Source organism: Oryx dammah, unplaced genomic scaffold, assembly GCF_014754425.2.
Source record: "Oryx dammah isolate SB20612 unplaced genomic scaffold, SCBI_Odam_1.1 HiC_scaffold_19, whole genome shotgun sequence".
Taxonomy (NCBI): Eukaryota; Metazoa; Chordata; class Mammalia; order Artiodactyla; family Bovidae; genus Oryx; species Oryx dammah.
The window spans coordinates 5,060,905-5,071,350 of NW_024070203.1; positions in this window are offsets into that span (position 1 = coordinate 5,060,905).

Sequence of the window (10,446 nt, forward strand, 5' to 3'; positions counted from 1 at the left end):
CATCGTTCCAAGTCCAGTTCTAACTGTATCTTCTTGAAATTCATACAGGTTTCTCAGGAGACAGATAAGGTGATCTGGTATTCTCATCTCTTTAAGAATGTTTCACAGTTTGTTGTGATCCACACAGTCAAAAGTTTTGGATGTAGTCAATAAAGCAGAAGTAGCTGCTTTTTCTGGAATTCTCTTGCTTGTTCTATGATCCAATGGATGTTTGCAATTTGATCTCTGGTTCCTCTGCATTTTATAAATCCAGCTTGAACATCTGGAAGTTCACAGTTGACTGTTGAAGCTTGGCTTGGAGAATTTTGAACATTACTTTGCTAGTGTGTGAAATGAGTGGAATTGTGCAGTAGTTTGAACATTCCTTGGTATTGCCCTTCTTTGAAATTGCCACTGATGAGTTTTCCATATTTGCTGGCATATTGAATATAGTACTATAACAGCATCAACTTTTAGTATTTTAAATAGCTCAGCTGGAATTCTATCACCTCCACTACCTCTGTTTGTAGTGATGCTTCCTAAGGCCCACTTGATTTCACATTTCAGAATGTCTGGCTCTAGGTGAGTGATCACACCATCATGATTATCTGGGTCATGAAGATCTTTTATGTACAATTCTTTTGTGTATTCTTACCACCTCTTCTTAGTATCTTCTGCTTCTGTTAGGTCCATTCCATTTCTGTCTTTTATTGTGCCCATCTTTACTCTTATTTCAACAAGACAAGAGTTTCCCACAGGGCCCCCTGGTATTGAAGGAAGTGGATTACATTAACATTTTCTTCTTGTCTTTTCCTTTGTAGTACAGTGAATGCTTTTTCTGAGGTCTTTATATTATACCAAAATAGAACATTTTTTAAAAAATTAAATGGCTAACATACTATCTGAATAATTAAAGTAAAATTTGAAAGAAGAATAATTTCTAATAAATAGGACAAACATTGTGTAGTGAACAAGAAGACTTTTAAAAAATGATTTGTGGTCATTAAATCAATTAGCAAAAACATTTAAAACTTATTTTAGAATAGGAAAGAATTTGTCAAAATAGCTTTCAGGAAAGTAATGAGTATACTCAAGAATATTAAACATTCAAGATACCAGATCCTGATTTTGATGCATTTTGTGAATCAATTTTGGAGATGATAAAACACAAGAATTCCATGAAGCATACAATTATTTGCAGCTTCATGAAAGGCAGGCAAAATAAAGGAAAGACACTGTATAGACCTAACAGAAGTAGAAGGTATTAAGAAGAGGTGGCAGGAATACACAGAAGAACTATACAAAGAAGACCTTAATGACCCAGATAACCATGATGGTATGATCACTCAACCACAGCTAGATGTCATGGAATGTGGAGTCAAGTGGGCCTTAGGAAGCATCACTATGAACAAAGCTAGTGAGGGTGATGGAAGTTCAGCTGAGCTATTTTAAATCCTAAAAGATGGTGCTACTAAAGTGCTGTGCTCAGTATGCCAGCAAATATGGAAAACTCAACAGTGGCCACAGGACTGGAAAAGGTCAGTTTTTATTCTAATTCCAAAGGAAAGCAATGCCAAAGAATGTTCAAACTACCACACAAATACACTCATCTCACATGGCAGCAAAGTAACGCTCAAAATTCTCCAGGCTAGGCTTCAACAGCACATGAACTGAGAACTTCCAGATGTTCAAGCTGGATTTAGAAAAGGCAGAGGAAACTTTACTTTCTTGGGCTTCAAAATCACTGCAGTTGGTGACTGCAGCCATGAAATTAAAAGGCACTGTAGTTCAGACGGTAAAGAATCTGCCTGCAATGAAGAAGACACAAGTTCAATCCCTGGGTCAGAAAGAGCCTCTAGAGAATGGAATGGCAATTCTCTCCAATATTTTTGCCTAGAGAATTCCATGGACAGAAGAGCTTGGTGGGCCACAGTCCACGGGGTCACAAAGAGTCGGACACGACTGAGTGACTAACACTACTGCTGTGCCTTGGAAGAAAAGCTTTGACAAAATTAGACAGCATGATAAAAAGCAGAGACATTACTTTGCCAACAAAGGTCCATCTAGTGAAAGCTATGGTTTTTCCAGTAGTCATGTATGGATGTGAGAGTTGGACTGTAAAGAAAGTTGAGCCCTGAAAAATTGATGCTTCTGTGTTGAAGAAGATTCTTGAGAGTCCCTTGGACTGCAAGGAGATCAATCCAGTCAAATCTAAAGGACATCAGTGCTGAATATTCATTGGAAGGACTGATGTGAAGCTGCAGATCCAATACTTTGGCCGCCTGATGTGAAGAACTGACTCATTGGAAAAGACTCATGCTGGGAAAGGTTGAAGGCAGGAGGAGAGGAGATGGCAGAGGATGAGATGGTTGGATAGCATCACTGACTGGTTGGACATGAGTTTGAGTAAGCTCCTGAAGTTGGTGATGGACAGGAAACCCTGGAGTGCTGCAATCTATGGGGTTGCAAAGAGTCAGACACAACAGAGTTACTGCACTGAACTGAAAGAAAGGTAAACACATGAAGTTAACATTAGGTGAGATGATTATAGAAAAATGATGCTAGTGGTAAAGAACCTGCCTGCCAATGCATGACAGAGACATAAGTGACGTGGGTTCGATCCCTGGGTTGGGAAGATCCCCTGGAGGAGGGCATGGCAACCCATTCCAGTATTCTTGCCTGGAGGGCTACAGTCCATAGCATCACAAAGAGTCAGATATGGCTGAGTAACCGAAGAAGCTCGAATTGTACGTGTAGGAGCAATAGGTAAAATACTGTGAGAACAGGTAAGAATAAATTCAATTTCATCTTCAGCTTTGGTTCTTTCCCAAAGATATTGCATTAGAAAATACACAGAATGTGCCTCTGCATCTGAGGTTTGCTGGAATAATTGATAGAGTGTCTTGTGAATTGGATTTATTTCCCAAAATGGGTTTAGTGGGCTTGGAGAAAGGGCAGCTGGGAATACTGCAATCTGGCTGACAAACCAAACCCTTATGATGGATGTGAGTGGGTCCAGCTGGAGGGAGGAAGGAGGTGGTGGAGTGCCTTCCCAGTCACTATTAGATATGATCATAATTAGCATTTTTATTAGGGAATCTGCATAAGGAGTCAAATTAATGGAAAGGCTGAAAAATGAACTAGGAGCATAGTTTATAGCAGCGGGGAATGTCATAAAATACAGGTAGAGGAAACTGAAGTATCATGAGAAAAATAAAAGAAAAAAAAAACAAATAGAAATCTAGTTCTGTAAGATGAATCATTTCCATAGAGAGTTTCATCTGAAGCTTAATTATAAAGTGCTCTGAAAATGCATAATAATAACTAAAGTTACCTACATAGACAATAAACTTGGGCATACGTTGCGGTCAGGGTTTTGTCATCTGCACTGAATTAGTTATTCTGCCCGCCTACACCCATATCTCATCTCTGCTGAGAAAAGGCCGGATGAAATGCTTGGATTGGAGCCTCTGTAGCCAGAACTTCATATGTATTATCACAGACACACATCCAAATGGGATTTGACGATAAATCTCATAAATATTCCCATTGATTTTGAGCTAACACTGGACTCCTTTTATTAATGTAATCACAGATGTAGCAAATAATCATAGCATCATCCAAAGGCAAATAGAGGGTCTGTCCTGAGCAACCCCCCATGTTAGGCCCTGAAGGAGGGGTCCTTTATAAGAGGAGCGACAGCAGACAAGCTCCTGAGGAATAGCCCCATGCCTTCCTCCTCTCTGTACCTTCCCCCCTCATACATCTGGATATCCAAAGAAAACATGATGCTGGCTGTTCTTAATATCCAAACTCCCTTTTGCAATACAGTTTCAATTCTCTGATTAATTGAGCACCTTCAATGATAAAGGGATTTCAGTGCCTATACTTTAAGACCGTAGATCTATCTTTCTAAAAGAGTGTTTTCTGAAGCTCTTGGTTGTCCAGGCACTAATCAGCTTGTAGTAGCTCTTATTTAATACCAAATACAAATTCCAAATATTTTTCTAACATTTAACATTTATACAGTTGCTCTTGTGTTCATTTTGATAGTGGAGTGGGCAGACAACATTTTTAATTGAGCAGCAAATCTAATGTAGCCAGTGAAAACCAAATTGGAACTCATAAATTCACTTGAGAAGGCTTCCTAGGTTACAGACCCCCTAGGGAAAAAGAGAAGCATTATTAGCAAACTGAATTAAGGGTGAATGTTTTTCTGGTCTTTAAGGAAAAGATTTTCTTCAAATTTTATTTCATTTTTTGCCTTTCTGCTCTTAAGTCAGTCAAAATCGCAGTTATAAGAACAATTCTGACAACTTTGCCCTAAGAGCCAAGGCATTCAAACCCACTCAAATCCATTCTGTCCTAGTGTAACACTTGTCCTATTTTTTAACCTCAGACTATGAGTCCACTCAACAGCCTGACAGATTCTTTTGTTGTTTCATTGTTGCCTCTAAACACATCGTGCCTTTCTTTCTCTTGAATAAAAGCATTTTGTGAGTTAAAATGGTATGAAGGTAAACATTGAATTCTCTAAAATCTTTACCTTTACATCTCTATGGGAAATGAAAAACAGAATGAAAGCAAAAAAGTAAAACAAAATAAAATCCCAAGGTAACCAATACAAACAACCAATGGCAACAATAGAGAAAACAATAGCAAAACATCAGGAATTTTAAACTAATGGTGCATTCAAATCAAGGAGGAAAATTAACATAAACTACAAAACTAAAATATCTTATTGCTTATTTATAAATGCTTTTTTTGTGTGTAACTACAACAAGCAGTTATCCTGCTAGTTAAGCCATATAGATATTATACAAAGAAACAGATTATTTTATCAATCCTTATAACCTCACAAAAGTACAGTATCATTGTTCCTACTTTGCAGACAAGAAAGGAGACACAGAGAAGTTTAGAACTTGCCCAGAAACACAGAGTCTGAAAAGAAGGTTTGAAGGACCCACAATCAACCAGCTGTTCCCACTCAGCAAGCGCCTTTTATTTCCCACTTTTGGTAACTCCATACTTAAGAAACATATCTCACTCATTTTCAAAGTGAGATTCAGTGATGCAAAAGACTCAGTGGCAGTGCAGAGTGGGATTTCTCACTGCTGGGTAAAGCAAAGTGTTTGTTCTGTTTTCAACTTTCTAGTTCCAATTTAATCTCCTACAGCACAAGATGAGTGTTTGTGTTGAGCTGCCCAGACTCTGCAGAGCAAGCAAATGAGAGGGAACTTTAGTGGGGAGATATGTGAAGACCTGACTCATTGGAAAAGACCTGGATGCTGAGAAAGATTGAAGGCAGGAGGAGAAGGGGACAACAGAGGATGAGATGATTGGATGGCATCACTGACTCAATGGACATGAGTTTGAGCAAGCTCAGGGAGTTGGTGATGGACAGGGAGGCCTGGTGTGCTGCAGTTGATGGAGTTGCAAAGAGTCAGACATGACTGAGTGACTGAACTGACTGCTATGCTACAATGTGATTAACAGGAAGATTTCTTGCATTCTTTCTGATGGAGGGAAGACAAATTGATTATGGACCTTCATGACCACTGTAAAACTCTTTTTTGCCAAATAAAGTAACATAACTCTGGGAATGAGATCTCCCACATACAGTCTCGTCCATTCACAAGGGGAGGGGGTACACAGAGTGCTTGCGCAGACAAGCAGGGATCTTGGGTGGCCAGGTTAGGATTCTGGTTACCACAGAGTAAGAGAAGCTGCTGTGAAGTTTGTTCTGGCTACATACAATAGAGGGGAAAAAACCCCACTGATTATTACATGTATCTGTTGACAATGTTGAACTTTCCCCCAAAGATCCTGGGAAACAGCTGTGGTCATGATAGCTTAACCCCCAGCTTTTTGTGTTTGGGAAACTGCTAGTGAAAAGACTCATTCTTCCCTGTATGACTTCAGTGTACAGTTCAGGGATACTGCCTTTGTTTACCTATGATTAGACAGACAAAGACCTTCCAAATTCTCACTTTGCCTCGTAAATGACTGGCTAGCCTGCTTTGTCTCTACTAACTGAAGCAAAATGCCCATGGAATCTGATTTGATCAAATTTGGTTAGGTTTCTCTCCTTCCCCCAGGCCCTTAAACTTTGGTCCACCATCAGCTGACAGTGACTGCAGCCATGAAATTAAAAGACCCTTGTTCCTTGTAAGGAAAGCTATGACAAACCTAGACAGCATATTAAAAAGCAGAGACATTACTTTGCCGACAAAGGTCCATACAGTCACAGCTATGGTTTTTCCAGTAGTCACATATGGAGGCAAAAGGCTGAGCACTGAAGAACTGAGGCTTTTGCATTGTGGTGCTGGAGAAGACTCTTGAGAGTCTCTTGAACTGCAAGGAGATCAAACCAGTCAATCCTGAAAGGAAATCAACCCTGAATATTCATTGAAAGGACTGTTGCTGAAACTGAAGCCCCAGTACTTTGGCCACCTGATGCGAAGAGCTAACTTATTCGAAAAGACTCTGATGCTGGGAAAGATTGTGGGCAGGAGGAGAAGGAAGCAATAGAGGATGAGATGGTTGGATGGCATCACCAACTCACTGGACATGAGTTTGACAAAACTCTGGAAGATAATGAAGGACAAGGAAGCCTGGCATGCTGCAGTGCATGGGGTCGCAAGGAGTTGCAAGGAGTCGGACATGACTTAGAGACTAGAGAGTAACAACAGCCTGCATCAGGTCCCCCGCAAGAGTAGACCCACCCCCAGTAACGCCTCCTCTGACCTACTGTCCTCTCGCTGCCGTGTCCAGCCCATCTTGACACCCGTCCACTTTCCTGGAGCAGGCCCCCTCTGGTTAGCAGATCTGACAGTGGGGACATCCTCCCTACCACAGTGGCTCTTAGTCTTCTCTCTTGCAATAATCCTTCTGAATAAAGTCTCTCCTTAAATGAAGTGCCGGTGTGTGGGGTTATTTTTATTTTAACATACATCTGTGCCTTTCAAAGGAATATTCTATTCAACTAATGCAATTTTTTAAGCCATTGCTCTGAGAGCAGGACAATTAATCCTCCATCTCAGCTGCTGTGCACTGAGACAATGGTCCAAATGGGTCCCATGGAAATCTCCACGGAGTCATAGTCCCTTTCCTTGGAGCAGTTAATTAAAAATCACCCCTCTCAGACTCCAGTGAATTTAATCTTGCCAGCTAAAATTAACACAACTGAAAAGTAAGAATTTCAAGGAAGAAAACTTCAAGGAAAGGTCAGAACAGTTTTAAATGTATGAGACTGCCATAGATATTGGCAGTGTGGGAATACTATTTTTACTGAGAGGCTGAGACAGGATAGAAGTTATCCTACCCCTCTTACCCAGTTGCGCCCTGGCATCCATAAAATAACAAGACCTTATAGCCTATCCAGAAACTATTAAAACCAGTGCATCTTCATTTGGAGCTTTTGAGATTTCTGATGAGGACAATTTCGAGTTAAAACTGGTTTTTAATATTTTTCATAAAGCATAGTAGTTAACCATTATTACTTTAATAATCAACTCTACTATGAGACACAAATAAAAGATGTCAGTTACATTTACAAGGACCAAATAAAAGATGTCAGTTACATTTACAAGGACCAACTTATTCTTTGATGTTAGGTAGGTCCAGGTTTTCAAAACTTGGATTAAGAAAGCTCTTTGGATTATTGAGGAAATTTAGACCTTCTCTGTCCAAGTCTAAGTATTCGTTTCAAATTTTGAAAGCCCCATTTCTACCCAGGAGAGTTCACTTATCAGATTAAGAGATTTAAAAAGCAAAATAGAACTCAAAGCTTAAAATGTATGGAGACAGGCAAGTTTTAAAATTTCTCCTTGGCTGAATTCTCAGTAATAAACATTAGATTTTTTAGACTTGAATGTAATGTCATTTGCCATTCAACATCTATCATACAACATAGTTTATAAATGGAAAAAAAAAACCAAATCAATTTAATGCATGTGTGATCTAAGACCTGATATAGTTCTCTAACCGCTAGCAAAACAGAAAATCTGCTTTATTTAACATCTCTTTTTCTTTGTTGGCTTCCCTCAGGGCTCAGACCGTAAAGAGTCTACCTGCAATGCAGGCACAGATTTGATCCCTGGGTTGGGAAGGTCCGTTCTTGCCTGGAAAATCCCATGGGTGGAGAAGCCTGGCAGGTTTCAGTCCATGGGGTCAGAGTCGGACAGGACTGAGCCACTAACACTAACAGTTTTGTATGTTAGCATAAGCATAGTGGTAATTTGATAAAGGACATAAAAGACTGACTTAATGGGAATTAAGTGGGCCCATAATCATAATCTGTCATCATAATCTCCACCTATTTCTTGTTCACATAGGAAGGCTTTCTTATCTCTCCTTGCTATTCTTTGTAACACTGCATTCAGATGGGTATATCTTTCCTTTTCTCCTTTGCCTTTCTCTTCTCTTCTTTCCTCAGCTATTTGTAAGGCCTCCTTAGACAAGCATTTTGCCTTTTTGTATCTTTTTTATTGGGGATAGTTTTGATCACTGCCTCCTGAACAATGTTACATACATCTGTCCATAGTCATTCAGGCACTCTGTCTATCAGACCTAACCCCTTGAATCTATTTGTCACTTCCACTGTACAATTGTTAAGGGATCTGATTTAGGTCATACCTGAATGGTATGAAGCACAAGCCGGGATCAAGATTGTCAGCAGAAATATCAATAACCTCAGATATGCAGATGACACCACCCTTTTGGCAGAAAACAAAGAGGAACTAAAAAACCTCTTGATGAAAGTGAGATAGGAGAGTGAAAAAGCTGGCTTAAAAACTCAACATTCAGAAAACTAAGATCATGGTATCTGGTCTCATCAATTGATGGCAAATAGATGGGGAAGCAATGGAAACAGTGACAGACTTTATTTTTTGGACTCCAAATCACTGCAGAGGGAGACTGCAGCCATGAAATTAAAAGACACTTGTTCCTTGGAAGAAAAGTTATGAAAAACCTAGGCAACATATTAAAAAGCAGAGACATTACTTTCCCAATAAATGTCCATATAGTCAAAGCTATGGTTTTTCCAGTAGTTATGGATGGATGTGAGAGTTGGATTCTAAAGAAAGCTGAGTGCTGAAGAGTTGATGCTTTTGATCAGTTGATTTTGGTGTTGGAGAAGACTCTTGAGAGTCCCTTGGACTGCAAGGGGATCAAACCAGTCCATCCTAAAGAAAATCAGTCCTGAATATTCACTGGAAGGACTGATGCTAAAGCTGAAGCTCCAATACCTTGGCCACCTGATGTGAGGGACTGACTCGTTGGAAAAGACCCTGATGCTGAGAAACACTGAAGGCAGGAAGAGAAGGAGATGACAGAGAATGTAATGGTTGGATGGCATCACCAACTCAATGGAAATGAGTTGGAGCAAGCTCAGGGAGTTGGTGATGGACAGGGAGGGCTGGCGTGCTGCAGTCCATGGGGTCACAAAGAGTCAGACATGACTGAGCAACTGAACTGAGCTGATACATAATGGCTTATAGGTTTTCCCTACTTTCTTCAATTTGAGTCTGAATTTGGTAATAAGGAGTTCATGATCTGAGCCACAATCAGCCCCCAGTCTTGTTTTGCTGACTGTATAGAGCTTCTCCACCTTTGGCTGCAATGAATAGAATGTTTGATTTCTGTATTGACCATCTGGTGATGTCCATGTGTAGAGTCTTCTCTTGTGTTGTTGTAAGAGGTGTTTGTTACGACCAGTGTGTTCTTTTCACCAAACTCTGTTAGCCTTTTCCCTGCTTCATTTTGTACTCTAAGGCTAAATTTTCCTGTTACTCCAGATATCTCTCGAGTTCCTACTTTTGCATTCCAGTCCCCTGTGATGAAAAGGACACCCTTTTTTAGTGTTAGTTCTAGAAGATCTTGTGGGTCTTCATAGAACTGTTAAACTTCTGCTTCTTCAGCATTAGTGGCTGAGGCATAGACTTGGATTACTGTGACACTGAATGGTTTGCCTTGGGAAGGAACTGAAGTAAAATACTTCATTTTGGACTCTTTTGTCGACTCTAAGGGTCACTGCATTTCTTCTAATGGATTCTTGTCCACAGTAGTAGATATAATGGTCATCTGAATTAAATTCACTCATTCCTGTCCATTTTGGTTCACTGATTCCAAAAATGTTGATGTTCACACCTGCTCTCTCCTGTTTGACCACTTCCAATTTACCTTTATTCAAGGACCTAACATTCCAGGTTCATAAGCAATGTTGTTCTTTATGTGGAAAAGCAGAGGAACCAGAGATCGAATTAACAACATTCTTTGGATCATAAAAAAGCAAGAGAATTCCAGGAAAATGTCTACTTTTGCTTCATTGACTATTATAAAGCCTTTGAATGTGTGGATCACAACAAACTGTGGAAAATTCTTAAAGAAATGAGAATATCAGACAACCTTACCTGCCCCCTGAGAAACCCGTATGCAGGTCAAGAAGCAACAGGTAGAACTGGA